At 46.1% G+C, this 15,533-nt stretch overlaps 1 protein-coding gene across 4 annotated transcripts in view; it reads right to left on the minus strand.

The window, feature by feature from the left end:
* Positions 1–208: 208 nt before the first annotated feature.
* Lig4 (DNA ligase 4) overlaps positions 209–15,533 on the minus strand; it is a 31,673-nt gene continuing 16,348 nt past the window's right edge. For all 4 annotated transcript variants that reach the window (XR_009591282.1, XR_009591280.1, XR_009591283.1 and 1 more), the window contains exons 2-3: positions 3,225–3,438; positions 209–2,728 (exon numbers count right to left, since the gene is read on the minus strand). The gene's annotated coding sequence lies outside the window, so the exon portion shown is untranslated. The remainder of the gene's footprint in view (positions 2,729–3,224; positions 3,439–15,533) is intronic.

The raw sequence follows: 15,533 nt of genomic DNA on the forward strand, positions 1-15,533 counted from the left end.
GAAGCCATGGCCTAGGTCACAGCCCTAGTATAAAAGCCTGCTTACCTGTACTCAGCCCCAGCCAAGGCCAGCCTCATGCTGTGCTCAGATACTAGCTGCCAGTCACTACAAAGGTGGGACTGAGGGGCAGAGGGAAGCAGGCAGAGCATGAAGCTGTTAGCAGAGGCCGCCACAGCTGACAGAGGCATGGAAAAGCAAAGAATGGCTCAATTTAATGAATTTTTTCACAATTAATTCACATCAGCACATCAGATGCATAAGCTGTCCATACATAAAACCCTAAGGTCTGACAGCGGCCCTCCAAGGCAGGTTCTGTAAGTGAGCGGAGGGAAGGTTAGCGCTGAGTATCAGGCCAGTGGACTTTGTGTGTCAGCACAGACAGGACCCAGCATCTGGCAGCTATTACAGCTGAGACACTGAAGGCAGGTTGAAGCTCCTCGCCTCACTGAATTGTGAGTGTTTGATGCCACTGAACGACAGACCCTGACGGCATAAGCCAGATGATTGCGTTCATCAGGCGGAAGACACATAAATACCAAACACAAGGATTTCTTACAATAAACTTGATTTGTTTTTGTCAGACGCTGTGTCCTTGTACTTCCTCTCTATTTTTACAACATATTTTGGGAAAACATCTAAGAAAACGCCAAATGTCTCTTCGTTCCAGTGCGTTAATAGTTGTAATCAATGCTCTCAGAAGTGCAGTATGGTCGGCATCCAAGTGAAATCTGCTGAGTCACGATCTTGCGGTGCCTCCTGATAGTGCCTGTTCCTCCTCCTCTGTGACCTTCCTCTCAGTTCCCTCGGCCCCTGATGGCGCAGAAGCAAAGGCTCAGAGGGTCACAGCAGCCAGGCTTCTGTCTTGCTGCACCACAGCGAGGGATCCGAATGAAACGGAAGTTAGTGCATCTGCCTTCCCTGCCTCAGAGATAAAAGGAGGGTCAAATTCCTGCAAGGAGAACAGTTCTAAAATTCAAAGGAAGGAAGCACATGCTAGCACGCGTGGCATGGAACTCTCTGGAGACCTCACTGTCTTTACTGTCTGGTTCCTGAGTAACGGTTTTTCTCATATGGTGGTTTTCTTAACTCAATCTTGTTTTGACTCCTTATAACACATTAATGACATCGCCATTCCAGGACAGAAGGAGCAGAATGCCCAACTGTGTCCTGGGTGACCCTAACGTGGGGGAGGGGCTCTGCTGACATGTCTCTCGGGGCCAGTGAGCTTGTAACCTTGTTTGCCAACATCTCTTCTCACAAAGTCCTTGGCAACTGTAGTGAGACAATATCTTATTTTCCAATGATGAGGAACCCATCCTTTTACAAGCAAAGACTTCAGACAAGAAATGCTTTTCTGCGTGACTCAAGTTTGTGTGTCCACGAAAAAATAGGGGGTAATTCTGGTAAATAACAATATAGAAATAGTTCAACATGCACAATGCATTCAAGTGTAGTAATGCAGTTTAAGAGCAAACCGCATTGTCCTGGTAACTTCCACAGGAAAATTAGAGACATGAACCAAAGAAAATAGGGATTCCTTGTGGTGAAGTTCTAGCCATGATGTATGACATAGGTGGAAAATATCACTGAATTTCAGGGGTTCAGTTTTTATATTTTTTTTGGACTTCTCTCCTCTTTCTAACCCCTAAAATGTCAGTTTGTATCTCAAACTCTCTCTCGAGGCTACCCAAAGCTATCACTGCAGACACAGCCCCATGCTCTGCTGACTCCACAGTTTTTCCTTACATCTGTCTTGTCTTTCCACAACCCCCAAGCTCACATCATCTTCACACCTCTTTTTGGGGTCCAGCTAAGCATCTTCACCCTAATGTAAGCGAGGGAGGTGTCATCTTCCACAAGTTAGTGAAGCAGCTCTTTCAAGTGTGAGAATTGCACACCTGGTAATGCTAGGAAATTACATCTGTTCCTTAGTGATGGTGGCAGCGTTCTGGTCATTTCAAAAAGGATTCTGTATAATAGAAAATGATACGAATATGGGCTCTGAAATGTGGGATATGCATAACGAGGCTGGTGGTGCCCTTGTGGTGCTGGACTGGACGGGAAAGATCAAGATCAGAATGGAGGGAAGCTGTAAGTAGGACAGAGACCTCAGTGAGCAGATGACTATGTCCACTGGCCGGTGGCTGTTCTCACATGTCTCCTTTCTAAGTCTCCTTTAGGGAAACTTCATAAAGAAGCCTTCCATGTGCCACCTGAAAACAGACCCTGCCCTGCTGCTCATCTCAGAATGCCCTGTGCCCTGTGCCTCCAACATCTCCCTCATCTGCAGGCGGTCTGGCTGGAGAGACCTGTTCATGTCTATGAGGGCCAGGGCTGAGGTGCTGGGCCTTGGGAAGGTGCCAAGCATAGGATTAGGAAAGTGACCCAGCAATTCTGACAGGATCTCGGAGGCTAATCTGGTATTTGCCTTTTATTTTTCATCTTGCTCTGTATTTGAGGTAAAAATTTGCACACGGTTTTTATTAGAAAGGAAACTGATCATATTTACATTTTACAAAAAAAAAAAAAAAAATCAACCCAGCCTGTGAGCAATAGGTAGTAAAGGGCCAAGGGTGAGATGAGAGAGTCCCTCCATAGCTTGGTGTCTTTGCCAGTGCAAAGCACCTCAGCCGTCAGTTATGCAGACCCTGTGTGCTTCTTGCATGTAGATGACAGCAGCTCAGCACACACAGTGGGCTGGCTTTCTTGGTACCGATGACACGGTCTTCTGTGGATAAACAAACAGAAGATGATGTCAGTATACTAAATAATCTGATTAGCCCATTCTCCTTAAGGTGTCAACATGGTGGCAGTCCTCTAAAAGGCGGTGGCGTGCACATAGCCCTATTTCTGAGCCTCAGGGATCCCGTCCATCGCGGGAAGAGCACCACCTTGTGGCGGAGAACTTGATGTTAATGCCAGTAGGCAGTGATCTCCCCTGCAGTGATCTGAAAAGTACACTGTCCTTCGACTATGGCTGAATAGCCTGGTGGGGGACACAACAAAAATGTTACCTTCTACGCAATGCCTAGGCTTGCGGGAGGCACTGTCTCGTCTGCCATTATCCTGCCCTGGGAGCTCTGCTTTCCCTGTGCCCATTCGTATACTCATTTGTGTGTAGCAGAGCTGAAGAATAGAACTGGCAGAGTGCTCAGGAGGACATGGGACATCCCAGGTCCCTTCGGTCTGAGTCACTCTCCCCAGGTCATCACTGTTAGCCTCACCTGGACTCCTGGTCTGATTGTGACCCCAGGCGATGTCAGGCAGCATGAGAGTCCCAGCACACAGGCAGGGTGGAGCTTGCTCAGGAAAGCAGACCCTGGTCCTCCTTGGTAGGGAACTGATGGCTTCCAGGTAAAGACCACTTCCTTGTGGTGTGTTGGGAAGTGGGCAAAGAGGTTACAGGGTGTGATTTACCTCTTCTGTGGATGTGTCACCCTGCAAAGAGAAATGGAGAGAAGGAGCTAGCAAAAGTTCCACACATATATACAGGTCTTATTTCTTCTCAGCAAACCTTTAAGGGAAACCCAGGATGGAGCAGATGCCAAGAACAAGCTGCCTGTTCAGCTTGCACTGATGTCACACTCCCAGCAACCCTTTCCAACATCTCCACTCTCACTGCGCTGGCTAAGTGAGACCACAGAGCACAGAGCTGGGAGATCTGGGTGTGCATCTCAGCATCCCCAGGCCTCACATTTCCTCTCTGAAACACAGTTGCAACACCTATTTCTAAGCACTATTGATACGATCACAGGAGAGCATGGGATTCCACATTGGTGCTCAGCAGATGTTTGGTGTGGGTGTTTCCACTGAAGGCCAGAGAAGAGCTGTATCCAGCATTCATGGATGTGCAAAAGCCAGGGAAGCCCATGGGTGTAAGGGAACGTGATGCCTTGTCCTGTCCAGCAGGAATTCAACGGGTTCCTAAGGAGGGGTGAAAAGAATGGGGTTCCAGAGACACAAGGAATGAGAGCAAGTCTATAGTCTGATCTCACTCTCCTGTATTTGAAAATTTTCACACAACTTTATAGGGAGAAGGCAGGAAGGGAAAATGTGTCAGCAATATAGTTTATAAAACATAATAGGGTGATTAATGATGATGCAGAACACCGCAAGAATGTTTATAAAAGAGGTACTACAAGAATGTCAGCTAAGATATCTCAAAATGTCTAGCCTGATGCACTGATGTCTCATAGGTTCCGGAAACGTAAATCTCTCACCTACGACCTTGTTGCAGCTGTCTGTAACTTTCCACTAGCTGGCCTTGGCTCCCGGCAATGCCTGAGGAGGAGAGGCATTGATGACAAGGCAGCTAAGGTGCCCACCCTTCACTCACTCGAGGCATGGATATAGAAATCCACACAGTGAATCATGGGAAGACAGCAAGCCCCTGTGTGGGAGCTGGAGATAGCAGGAAGAGCACCGCTCTCATCAGGGCAGTGGGAATGGGGAGCTTGTCCTGCACAGGAGCTCACACCTGTCAAGGGTACTCCTGAGATGGCCTACACTATTCTCCATGCAGCCTCTCCTCACAGACAGTCTTGAGTGGCTTGATATATATTATATGTGAACAATTATATGTGAACATTAGATCAGCACAGCCACAAGGAGAAAGTTAATCCTTCACCACAAGGGGGGAAGCAGCGGGACACTGCCAAAGGAGTGAGGCATGAAGAGGGCTGCACCCAGGCTGGGTGCTCTGGGATGCCTTTACTGGTTTGCTGGAATCCACTCTTTGGCACTAATGAATTCCATGGCACTTGTTTCCATATCATTATTCCCCACAAAAACAAAACTTGCATGATTATTCCATGAACAATATTTACATTAAGTCTGTTTTGCATTCACCCCAATTATAAAGGATGTTTCCAAAGAACCAGAAGGCAGACTTCTAGACCTCACTTGTCTAACTAAGCTGTGACTTCAGCACATGCATGACGTACGTCCAGGCTTGAAAGCACACTTTCCTCCTGTGGCTCATTTGTGCTTCAAAAGAGTCTCCGCAGCAACAACTAAAGTCTTTCCAGTGACGTGTACCAGCCCTGAGGAAGAGGGCTCTGCACAGGCAGCCACAGGCCAGAGAGTGCAAGAGAAGGGCTGCAGTAAGACGAAGGCTGCCCGACCTGCTCAGCAGTGTGACGCCCACTCCTGCTGTGGTCTCCACGCCCTCCTGTTCTGTGGACCCCTCAGGACCTGGCTACATTCAGCAGCTGCATGTGTCCTCCTTTGACCCAGTTCCTAGGATGGCGATACTGGGCCACAGACTAGATTACGGTGACAAAGACAGGGATGCTCACTCCACACCTTAAGGACAACAGTGAACTGTGCCTTCGAGCCACTAGGGTCCAGTGGTCACTGGTTAAATCTTAAGGGAACAAGGAATTCTTAGTCAGATGTTGATTTCACATACATAGCTGAGTTACGATGTTGGATGTTATTCATAAAAACCCTCATTTTCAAAAACCTGTGATACGTCTCTTTCTAATTGAGCTAAAGTATAGTTTTTAATTATCTCTTATTGCATAATAAGTGGTCCCAAACTCAGTGTCTTTAATTAATAACGATTTAATTCTATTTCGCAATTTCATGGGCCAGAAATTCAGAAAGGTGTTGATTGAGGCCAGCCAGTGGTTGCCCTCTGGTTTCTAGTCTACCTAGAGTCCCGGTAGCAGGAATCCCCTCACCTCAGGAGCAGCAACTGCCTCTGCTTCTCTTCTATAGCACAAGGTCAGGACCACCGCAGACACTTCTTGCAGCAGGCCAGGAGCTATGTAATGGTTTGGAGCCCAAGCCCCAGATGAAAGCTGCTGGTCCTCTTACAGGGTGCATATTGAACTGCCTAGCATCACTCCACGTGTTCTAAGAGTAAAGGCACCACAGGCAGCTGAGGATCAAAAGGGCGAGAGGCCCTGGGAGGGAATATGCAGCCATTTGTGTATCTCCCATGGTTAGCCTGAGTCGGAGAGCAGCACCATGGTACACTGTGTGTCTGCAGTCACAGAGAGGCGGGAAGGACGCATGTACACAGCCACTTGCTTCCTGGATTTGACTGAGCTTGGGACTGGAGGGATTGCTGAGTGGTTAGGAGGGCTTGCTGCACAGCCCTGAGGACCTGAGTTCTGGTCCCAGCACTCATGGGGCAAGCAGGGTGTGGCCTCGCTTGCCTGTAACCCCAGCACTATTGCGAGAATAATAAAGGGAGATTGCTGACAAAGTAAGCTGTGGGCTCAGGGAGAGGTCCTGCCTCAAAGGAAGAGGGCCGAGGGCCGTGAGGGAGAAAAAGGGATGCCAGTTCTCTCCCCTGGCCTCCATTCATAGGAACACACACACACACCTACAAATGTACCACACACTAAGTTAATCAATCAATAAGTAAATATTGGCCATAATTCACATTGCATTAATCTAAACATCTCATATCCATTTGACTATCCTACTCATACGGGACAAATTTAGCTTTTCCAATATATTTTCATTTTTACAATTGTAAACTGTAACATGTCAGTAACTGCCAACTTTGTTACTGAATGAGGGATAAGAATTTGTATGCTGGTCTCCCTAGAATACCGTATGCTTCAAAATCACTTAACCTACTGTTGTCCTGTGCAAATTTTAACCTTTTTTTCAGTCTTTAGTATACTTAATGTATCAAAAGCAAACCCCATTACACAAAAGTGCATACATGCATATCTGTACATGTTCACACAAACATAGCATTTTCATGCACACCTGTGCATGTGTAGACACACAGAGCTTTCACTATTTACATATTTGTACTGTGCCGTGTCTCTTACCAGCAACATTTTCAAGAGATTCTTTATAACTTATCTACCACTTATTTAATGATCAAGCACTTTAATTATAGATGTCCTCCCTCTGAAAATCTTTCAGATGTTTAAAGAAATGCTATAGCCTACTCAAGAGCATGCAATTAACTAGACAACATATTTTATAGACTCCCAGCTTAAACATTTCCAAGTTCAAAGTGCTACTACCTGTTTAAGTTCTGACCTTCTGTCAGAACTTTAAAAAGAGTTTTGAAAGAGAGCATGAGGTCATTAGGCAGGCGTGCCAAGGGTTACCAGGAGAAGCTGAGACAGATGAAGCCACGCCTCTGAGGTTTACACAGAGCCAAGCCCGCTTGATGACATGAGACCACAGTAGGCCTGCAGCCTCTGCAAGCCAAGGAGCCTTCCAAGGAAACCAGCCTGATAACGGCTGCCTCGTGGAGCTGTCCCCGCCTGTCCTGAGAGGAAGTAACTTCTCATCCATGGCATTGTGCTGGCACAGCTCTGGGTCCCGTGTGCTTAAGTCTCTGCGTGTCAAGGCAGCCTCTGGAGAAGTAAATCTGTAACCATCTTCTAACAGTCCTAGATTTACAAAAAGCAGGCAGTTTTTACGGGATTTGTTTGAATTATTTTTCTGTACAGTTTCTGCCAGTGACACCTCATACAGCTCAATGTTCCAGAAGGTTAGAACCGGTGATGGTGGAGTGAAGGCAGAGTAAAGACATGGCAGCTGGCACAGCCGAGAGTGCTCAAATTTGAACCCTGAGCGTGAGGCAGAGTGCACACTGGGAAACAGCGCCAGACTTTTCAAACCTCACAGCCGGCACCCAGAGACACAGGTAATCCTTCCAGGGAAGGCCCACGGCCTGGGGGCCGGGTTCACACGTGAGCCTGTGGGGGCCTTTCTCATTCAAACTGTCAGAGTGACCCTAACAAGGCTGTTCACCTCCACATTTAACAAACCAGGATTATTCACTCGGGTTCAGGTTTTGGGCTTCATCCAGAATGTATCTCCACTGGGACTTGACTCATGTTTTTCTCAGACACGGGCTTTGCTTGAGGAAGAAGACAGGAGCATTGTGACACTCCAATCCTGTCCCATCACAGTGAGGCTTCCCCCTGTCAACTTGGCTTTCTGTTGCTCATTTTTTACCTCGGTCATCTGTATCTGTCCATCAAGTTTCTCCCCTGGAACATGCCTTTCCCCCCATTTCCATACAGCAACGTTCACCTCTCCAACCCCCAAATCTCAGTTTCTTTTAGTAAAGTATATGAGCTGGGGGTCAGTTTAGTGACAGAGTAATTTCCTAGCAAACAGGAGGCTCTGACCCAAAACAAGAAATAATCAGAAGTTTAGAATGCAGCTCCTTAAATGCCTTGTGGGAGGTGATGGTCGTCAGGGTGGTGCCATGAAAGAAAACTCTTGTGCCTGAGGCCAAAGGGTTATTAAATCCTTGTCAGGCCCTAACTCATGTAACCCTCACCACAGTCCCAGGGAGGCAGCCTACAGTGTCACAACGTGGTCTAGAACTGGACACTGGCTCGGAGCTACTATTGGCCTAAGGTCACTCTGTGCTGGCTCCAGAATCCCATGTGTGGCTGCTTTGCTTCCTGCTGCTGACTGGCCCAGGCCCACGCCCAGGCAGTGGTGAGCCAGCCTCTCTCTGCATCAGTCTAGCTTGGGATAGCCTGCAGAGGCTACCTACTCTGCCTTAATCCAGGCTTCTGGGTTAGAATTACACATCACTGAAGTTAGATCAGAGATCACTGCCCCGTCACAAACTATCTGTTCATTTGAACACACGTTTAAAATGACAGGTTTCTGAGCCTGGTCCTCTCCAATCCCAGGAAATACGTACTCACTAGCTTGCCATCACTGTTTCTTTCTTCCTGAAATACTGAAACAGAGGTACAAATGTCACACAAGGCTGCAGTGGCGTCTTATCAGTTCAATGAGAATTTACATAATGCTGGCCTAAATCATAATTGAGGACAGGGACCATAAAAATGAAACCAGGAGACTACAGTTCCCTGAACGAACCATTGAGGTTGCTTACCAAAACAAGACAATGCTAAGTATCAAAATGGATGACTCAGGCCCAAAACACAGGAAGAGCTCAGGCAAGGAAGGGAAAGGTTAGAGTGTAGTCTGTGCAGCACGGGGACCAGGAATGGACACTCCTGCTGGAGGCACTCCTGATCCACTCTCTGTCAACACAGGCAGGGGCACAAACATTAAAGCATGCACGTCTGCTCGTTTCTTGTAAATGAGAGTAACAGGCAGGTGGGAACCTTGTGAAGGGAGAAGGGACCTCACATGGAGAGACAGGTGAACACCCTGATCCTTGGAGAAGAGAAGTGATCAAGGGGGAATACGGCCACTATGTCAAATCATCCTGCAGCTCTGCTCCTCGTGGCTCTCAGGGCTGGGTGTCCTGTGTAGCAGATGAGCTCTGTTTTATGACCTTGGGAAGCTTCCTCATTCTTCACTATCACAGAAACTACTGTGGTAAACATCACAACATACGCTTCTTTCCTTTTATAGAGAATTTCATTTGGAAGAGTGGTGCTAACTAGACAGATCGTGAACACTGGAACTTCCCATCCTCATTCATGGAGGGAAACTTGATTAAATCTATATGTCATCCCCGCCTCTCTCATCAGGCATTTGGTGGTAACTCATTCCAGCAATTGTCCCTGCTGTGATCTCATTTACGCTAATTTAAAAAGCCAGGTAAATCTGAAACACGTTGTCCTGTTCAGTGAATCTAGAATCTGGCAGCTGTCAGGACCATGGAAGGCATTTGTGCTAGGAACACATCATCTCGAAAGGAGTTTTGCTGATTCCTTCTGATGAACAATACAATAAAGACCAGGTCACTGAATTTCTCTGCTGAAAAGGACCCAGATAGATCTAACCCTAGAGCGTCCCACACTGAGGAGACGCCTTTAATTCATAAATTCACATAAGGGGAGGTGAGGACACCTTGAGTACGATTTGTCTCAAGGTGTCCTCGGGAGTGAAGCTATTCCACCTACCCATGTGTCCTTTGGTGACACTAACCCTGAGAACAGAGCAGAGCTCTCTATCAGCCCACCTCACAGTCTGTGCTGACCAGCACCATATTATACACAGCAGAGCTTACTTCTGTATTTCTGTTGACAACTGGAGGTCAATGATGAGACAGCCAGTTGTGTTCAATGTCCTTACAACAATACAAGGGGAACAAACAGTGGCTCTGGTGTTACAGACTGCTGATGAAATCATTTATGACATGTCCTTGAAAACAACTACATGCCAAACACAAATGCCAGGGCACGTGAGTCACTGAAAACACAAATGCCAAGTCATGTGAGTCACTGGAAACACAAATGCCAGGTCACGTGAGTCTTTATAAACATGTGCCTAGAAAAGAGCTGGGGCCTCCAAATCTAGGCTGTTTCATTTAGATGACATCCTTTGGTCCCAACAGAGTTTCACTGTGAACAAATTAGCTTTTTGTGTTGTTTTCATTTAGTTAGTCTTACAGGTTTTATAATACAAACTAACCAAATTTGATGTAGTTTCTCAATAATAAAATCAATGTCAATGGAAATTTTTTATTCCAGGCAGATAGCCACCACAATCATCTAGATAGAAGTCATAACATTTTCTATGTGACATTAGGCCACATGACATGTGTGTTGGAAAACTCCAAGGACTTTGCAGAAATGTACTGAATGAGGTTTCCAGACCCAGAAAAAACACATGCTTTGTGTTCTCCCTTGTTTGTGGGTCCCAGCTCCAAAGCTTCTAGTGTGTGTATATAAAGTTACCATAGTAGCAAGGAGAATAGAAGAAAAAAAAAGAAATAGAAGAAAATAGAAGGAAAAAATTGTGAGGGAAGAGGAGGACCTCCAAAGGCAGGAACAAAAGCAAGTTGCTATAATGAAAAGGAAATAGGGAAACAAAGGGAGGGGACTTTAACTCTAGCATTCCACCACATGGGTGATAATGTCTTCCTCAAGAGCCATAGACTGTCTAAGGAAAAGCCTAGTGCCAGACATAGGAAATGTTGGCTGGGGTTGCCCAAGAGTTTCCCAAAACAATACTGGCTACTGTCAGTGGCCTCCTAGAACCTGAAGGTAAGACTCTATGATGACTACAACAGGACCTGGAGAAATGGAACTATAACTCGCCTGGAAGACCCCTCCTTGATGACTGGCTTTCATAGTATCAGAAGATGCTAAATAAATTTCCAAGAGAGGGAGCCCACCAATAGCCCCACCCTCACGTGTCAGCTATGAACTACTGTGACCAGCCTGGCAAAATATCCCAAATGGTACAACAGTGGCATTTATGTCTTAGGGATAACCAACAGCCATATGATTAGACTTGCAGCCAGTTCAATAGGAGGTAATTTATGCTTGGTCTTGTAAACCTGGTCAACTACCAGCTGCTGGAGCACCCATAGGCTCTAAAGGAGAACCTAGGATATCCATCTTCACACATTTTTATAATTTGTAACTATACACTAAAAACTTACCCTTGTACCCATAGTGTGTATACTTTTCTTCCTGCAACACGTGGAGACTCTTACAAGCACTCATAAATGGTCAAATGCACATAGAGGTAGTAGGACGACCAGCCTTGGTTGATGATATGTCTAGAACACAACTCCTACACCCAAGGCTCCTGGAAAATCCTGAAGGATGAGGCTGATAATTGTAAGAGCCAGGGGACCAAGTGTTGCTGTCAGACAGGGTCTTGTAAACCTGAGATGGAAGAGGCACACGTGAATTCTCAGCCAGGTGGTTGCCTCCACAGCTGCACAATGACACCGGCTGATAAGAATAGGGAAACTGTGTGGGCTATCACACAGGCGAAGAGATGCAGGCAACTACTGCTTGCCAGGAAAGGGGGAGACAGCGTTCTCCAGGATGAGCCTCCTAGTCGGTTATCTGGGCCCAAGTGGTTAGCCTCAAACATACATACACCCGAGCAACAGCACATGCACTCACGCAGTGTGTATGTGCAGGGAGCGCACAACGAGTAACAGTCGTAAAGAAGAGGTCATGAATCCAAGAGGGAATGAGGGATGCCATGAGAAGAGTTGGAGGGGAAGAGGAAAGGGTGAATATGATGTAGATACAGTACTTGCCTGTAAAAAATAAAATGATTAAATTTATATTCAATTAATACTTTTAAATTTGAATAAAATTAAATAACTTGATAAATTTATATTAAACTTAATTACAATAAAATTATAATTAAAACATGGCATGCATTTATCTGTAATCCCAGCATTTCTAGGGTGCTATGGGAGGCAAACACAGGAGAAGCACCCTGATACCCCCAGGCCAGCTCATCTGGAGTCTGCAGAGCAGCAGAAATAAGAGAGAGCCTGTCTCAGCAATATAGGAGAAAACCAACACCAAAAATTCTATTTTCTGACTTCCATAAGTACACTGTGACATGTGAGTGCCTGTTTTCAGACTCTCTCTCTCTCTCTCTCTCTCTCTCTCTCTCTCACACACACACACACACACACACACACATGAGCCTGAGAAAGAACGGTAAGAAGGAAGGAAGGGAGGGAGGGAGGGGAGGGAGGGAGGGAGGAAGCAAACTTTGGTGACTTGAATCAGAACGTTCCCCTTAGGCTCCTAGATTTGAAGCCTGGGTCACCATGGAGTGCCACTCTTTGAAAGGATAAGACAAGGTGGTAAGGACTTGTTGGAGGAAATATGTCATTGGGGGTGGGGTCTGGGATTTCAAAACGTCAAACCAGGCCCAGTCTCTCTCTTCCGGCTGCCTGCAGATCAGGACGTAGAACTCTCAGCTCCTTCTCCATCACCATGACTGCCTGAGTGCCACCATGTTCCACCATCATGGTAATGGACTAAACCAAGCCCGTCCCGGTTAAATGCTTCCTTTACAAGCTGCCATGGTCATGGTGTCTCTTCACAGTGATAGAACCCTGACTGAGACACAAGCAATGCTTAAAAGTCTGTTTTATTTTGTTCAGAACAAACAGGGTTGCTGGTGCAGCGCTTCCTGTGTGCGCACAGGCGGCTCTGGACTCAGTCCCCAACACCACTCTAAAGCAATAGACAGGCTCTACCTAATGTCTTCTCTGTTTCTACTTAGCGCATGTTTAAGATCTTTCCATACCAGCACACGTTTAAGGATTCAATTGTTTTATCAGTGACATACTATCATGTCTGGTAGACCACCACCTATTTAAACAGTGATGTGGTTTCCGGCTGGTAGGCCACCACTTATGTTAACACATTTCTGTTTGACAGTTCACTAACTGTCCTTGCAAGTCTGTTTTGTCGTTTTTCTATTTCCTGTGTTTTACAAAAGATGATGGTGTTTTGGGGCTTCTTAGTCTGGTCTGGCACTGTGCCCCTGGTTGAGGTTGGAGAGATAAAAAGATCTGACCTCATCCGTGTGGTAACTCAGTCTAGTGTAATTAAACTCAGATCAGTTGACTCTGTGGGCTGTGTTCTTGTGGTGTCCCTGACCCCTCTGGTTCCTTCGATTCCTCCTCCTCTTTATCCTCCTCCTCCACAGGACTTCCTGAGCTCTGCTAATGCTTGGCTGGGGGACTGTGTATCTGCCCCTATCAGTTGCTGCACTGACTCTCTCTGTTCTCTCTGATAACGATTATGTTAAGCTCCAGGCCCAGAACACTCTGCAGGCCAGGCCGGACCAACTGTAGGTTGAAGGGTTCATGGCTGGGCAGGTGTCCCAGTCCCTCTACTTGAGGCCTTACCTGCTTACAGAAGATAGACGATGGGGTGGGCTTGTAGAGACCAGGGAGCCTGTAGGGGTGTCACCTAGGTCCTCTGAATATATGTTATGGCTGAGTAGCCTGGTGTTCTTGTGGGAATCCTAAAAGAGGGATTGGGGTCTGCCTCTGACTCTTTTGCTGCTTGTGGGACCCCGTTCCTCCTACTGGGTTGCTTCATTCAGCCTTGATATGATGGCATGTGCCTGGTCTTTTTGCGGTTTGTTATGCTGTATTTGGTTGATGTCCCTTGGAGGCCTTCTCTTTTCTGAGGGAAGGGAGAGGAGAGAGGCAGATCTGAGGGAGAGGAGAGGTAGTGGAAGAATCTGGGGAGGAGGAGGGGGGTGAGGGAGGGGCAACTATAGTTGGGATGTAATATATGAGAAGAATAAAAAATAAAAAATAAACATATATCAACATAAATATGTTCAGGAGACATAGTAATATATATTTATATACATTCATATATGCGTATACACACAGGCACACACAAACTTATATATATACATATATACATATGTCTACACACACACACACACACACACACACACACACACACATACACGCATATGTTTTCCAGACAGAGTTTCTCTGTGTAGTCCTGGCTGTCCTGTACTTGCTTTGTAGACCTGGCCTGGAACTCACAGCAATCCACCTGCCTCTGCATCCCTGAGTGATGGGATTAAAGGTATGTGCCACCATGCCAGGTTCAATAATATTTTATAATCAATACATTGTATATACTAAACACATAGCAACTTCAGTGTATTCAGGAGACTCAGTAAAAATTTTATAATCAGTGTTGGTTGCATCTTTAGCAAGCCCATCATCAAACTGTGCATATCTCTTTATTAAAAAATGAGAATGTTTCATCTCCCATGAGTTTCTCAAAATTTGAAAGCTTTCCTGGCCAGACCTGGCTTCCATAGTGTCTCTCCCATAACTATTCTGTTTCTGGATTTCACACCTAATATAAATAAACGTCGCACCTAGAAATAAGCGTCATCAGTGTGGGTGTTGGGCAGATTCATCTCATGGTGTGGTATATCTCATTTGGGAAAAGCCAAATCACAGAGCTCTGGTTTGAGCTTCAACAGGGATCCCCAACCCACATTTACCCCAGGGGCTATCAGCACACCCTGCATGCAGACCAAAGCTGAGTCAGGGCTTGAGAGACGGCTCTGAGCATTTCAGAAGAACACCACAAAATGTACAGGTGAGTCTAGAGGGTAGGGCTGTCCCAGTAGGATCAAGGCGAATGCGCCTTTGAATTTTAAAAGGCAGTCTTGTACAAACACAGCTCTCCCTCACAGGACATGAGTTTATTTTAGAGTCAAATATGAGTGAACACAGGTTACTGCAATTTGGGTTACCCCAAATGTTACGCTCCACTGTAGAAAAAGACTCATGAAGTTTTTCTAGTAACAGAACAGAGAGTTATGCATCAAGACATGTTTTAACTCTACCGGTGGAAACAAGAACAAAAGTTGGAGCGAAATGGGAACATGTATGTCACAGGACTCAGATGTCACCTGTTCTCTCTCTTCACCTTGGGTTGGTGGCAGCTACAGGTCTCTACATTCCAAAATGATTTACCCAGTAGGCCAGGGGTTGGTGTTAGGTCTTTCTCAGAAGTTGACAACAGATGGATATTAAGGGCTGAAAATATCCCAAGACAATTTGGATCTGGATTTGCAACATTCCAACCTCCCCTTAATCGTGTAGTTCTGAGCCTCCAATCAACCTTGTATCATCTCTGAAATCGGTGTTGCTTGCTTCATTCACTTTCTTTTTCTGGGAACTTCAGCTCATAGTGTCAGCGTAGGAAGTTAAATATAGAGTAGATGATTCGCATCAGTAACAAAGAAGAAAGCACCACAGTACGACCCAGTATCTTGGAGTTTGCTTCTGGGCTTTTACAAATCACTTTGCTGTGTTATCAAAACAACATACCGCAACCTGTGAGCCA

Source organism: Meriones unguiculatus, chromosome 4 (genome assembly GCF_030254825.1).
Source record: "Meriones unguiculatus strain TT.TT164.6M chromosome 4, Bangor_MerUng_6.1, whole genome shotgun sequence".
NCBI lineage: Eukaryota > Metazoa > Chordata > Mammalia > Rodentia > Muridae > Meriones > Meriones unguiculatus.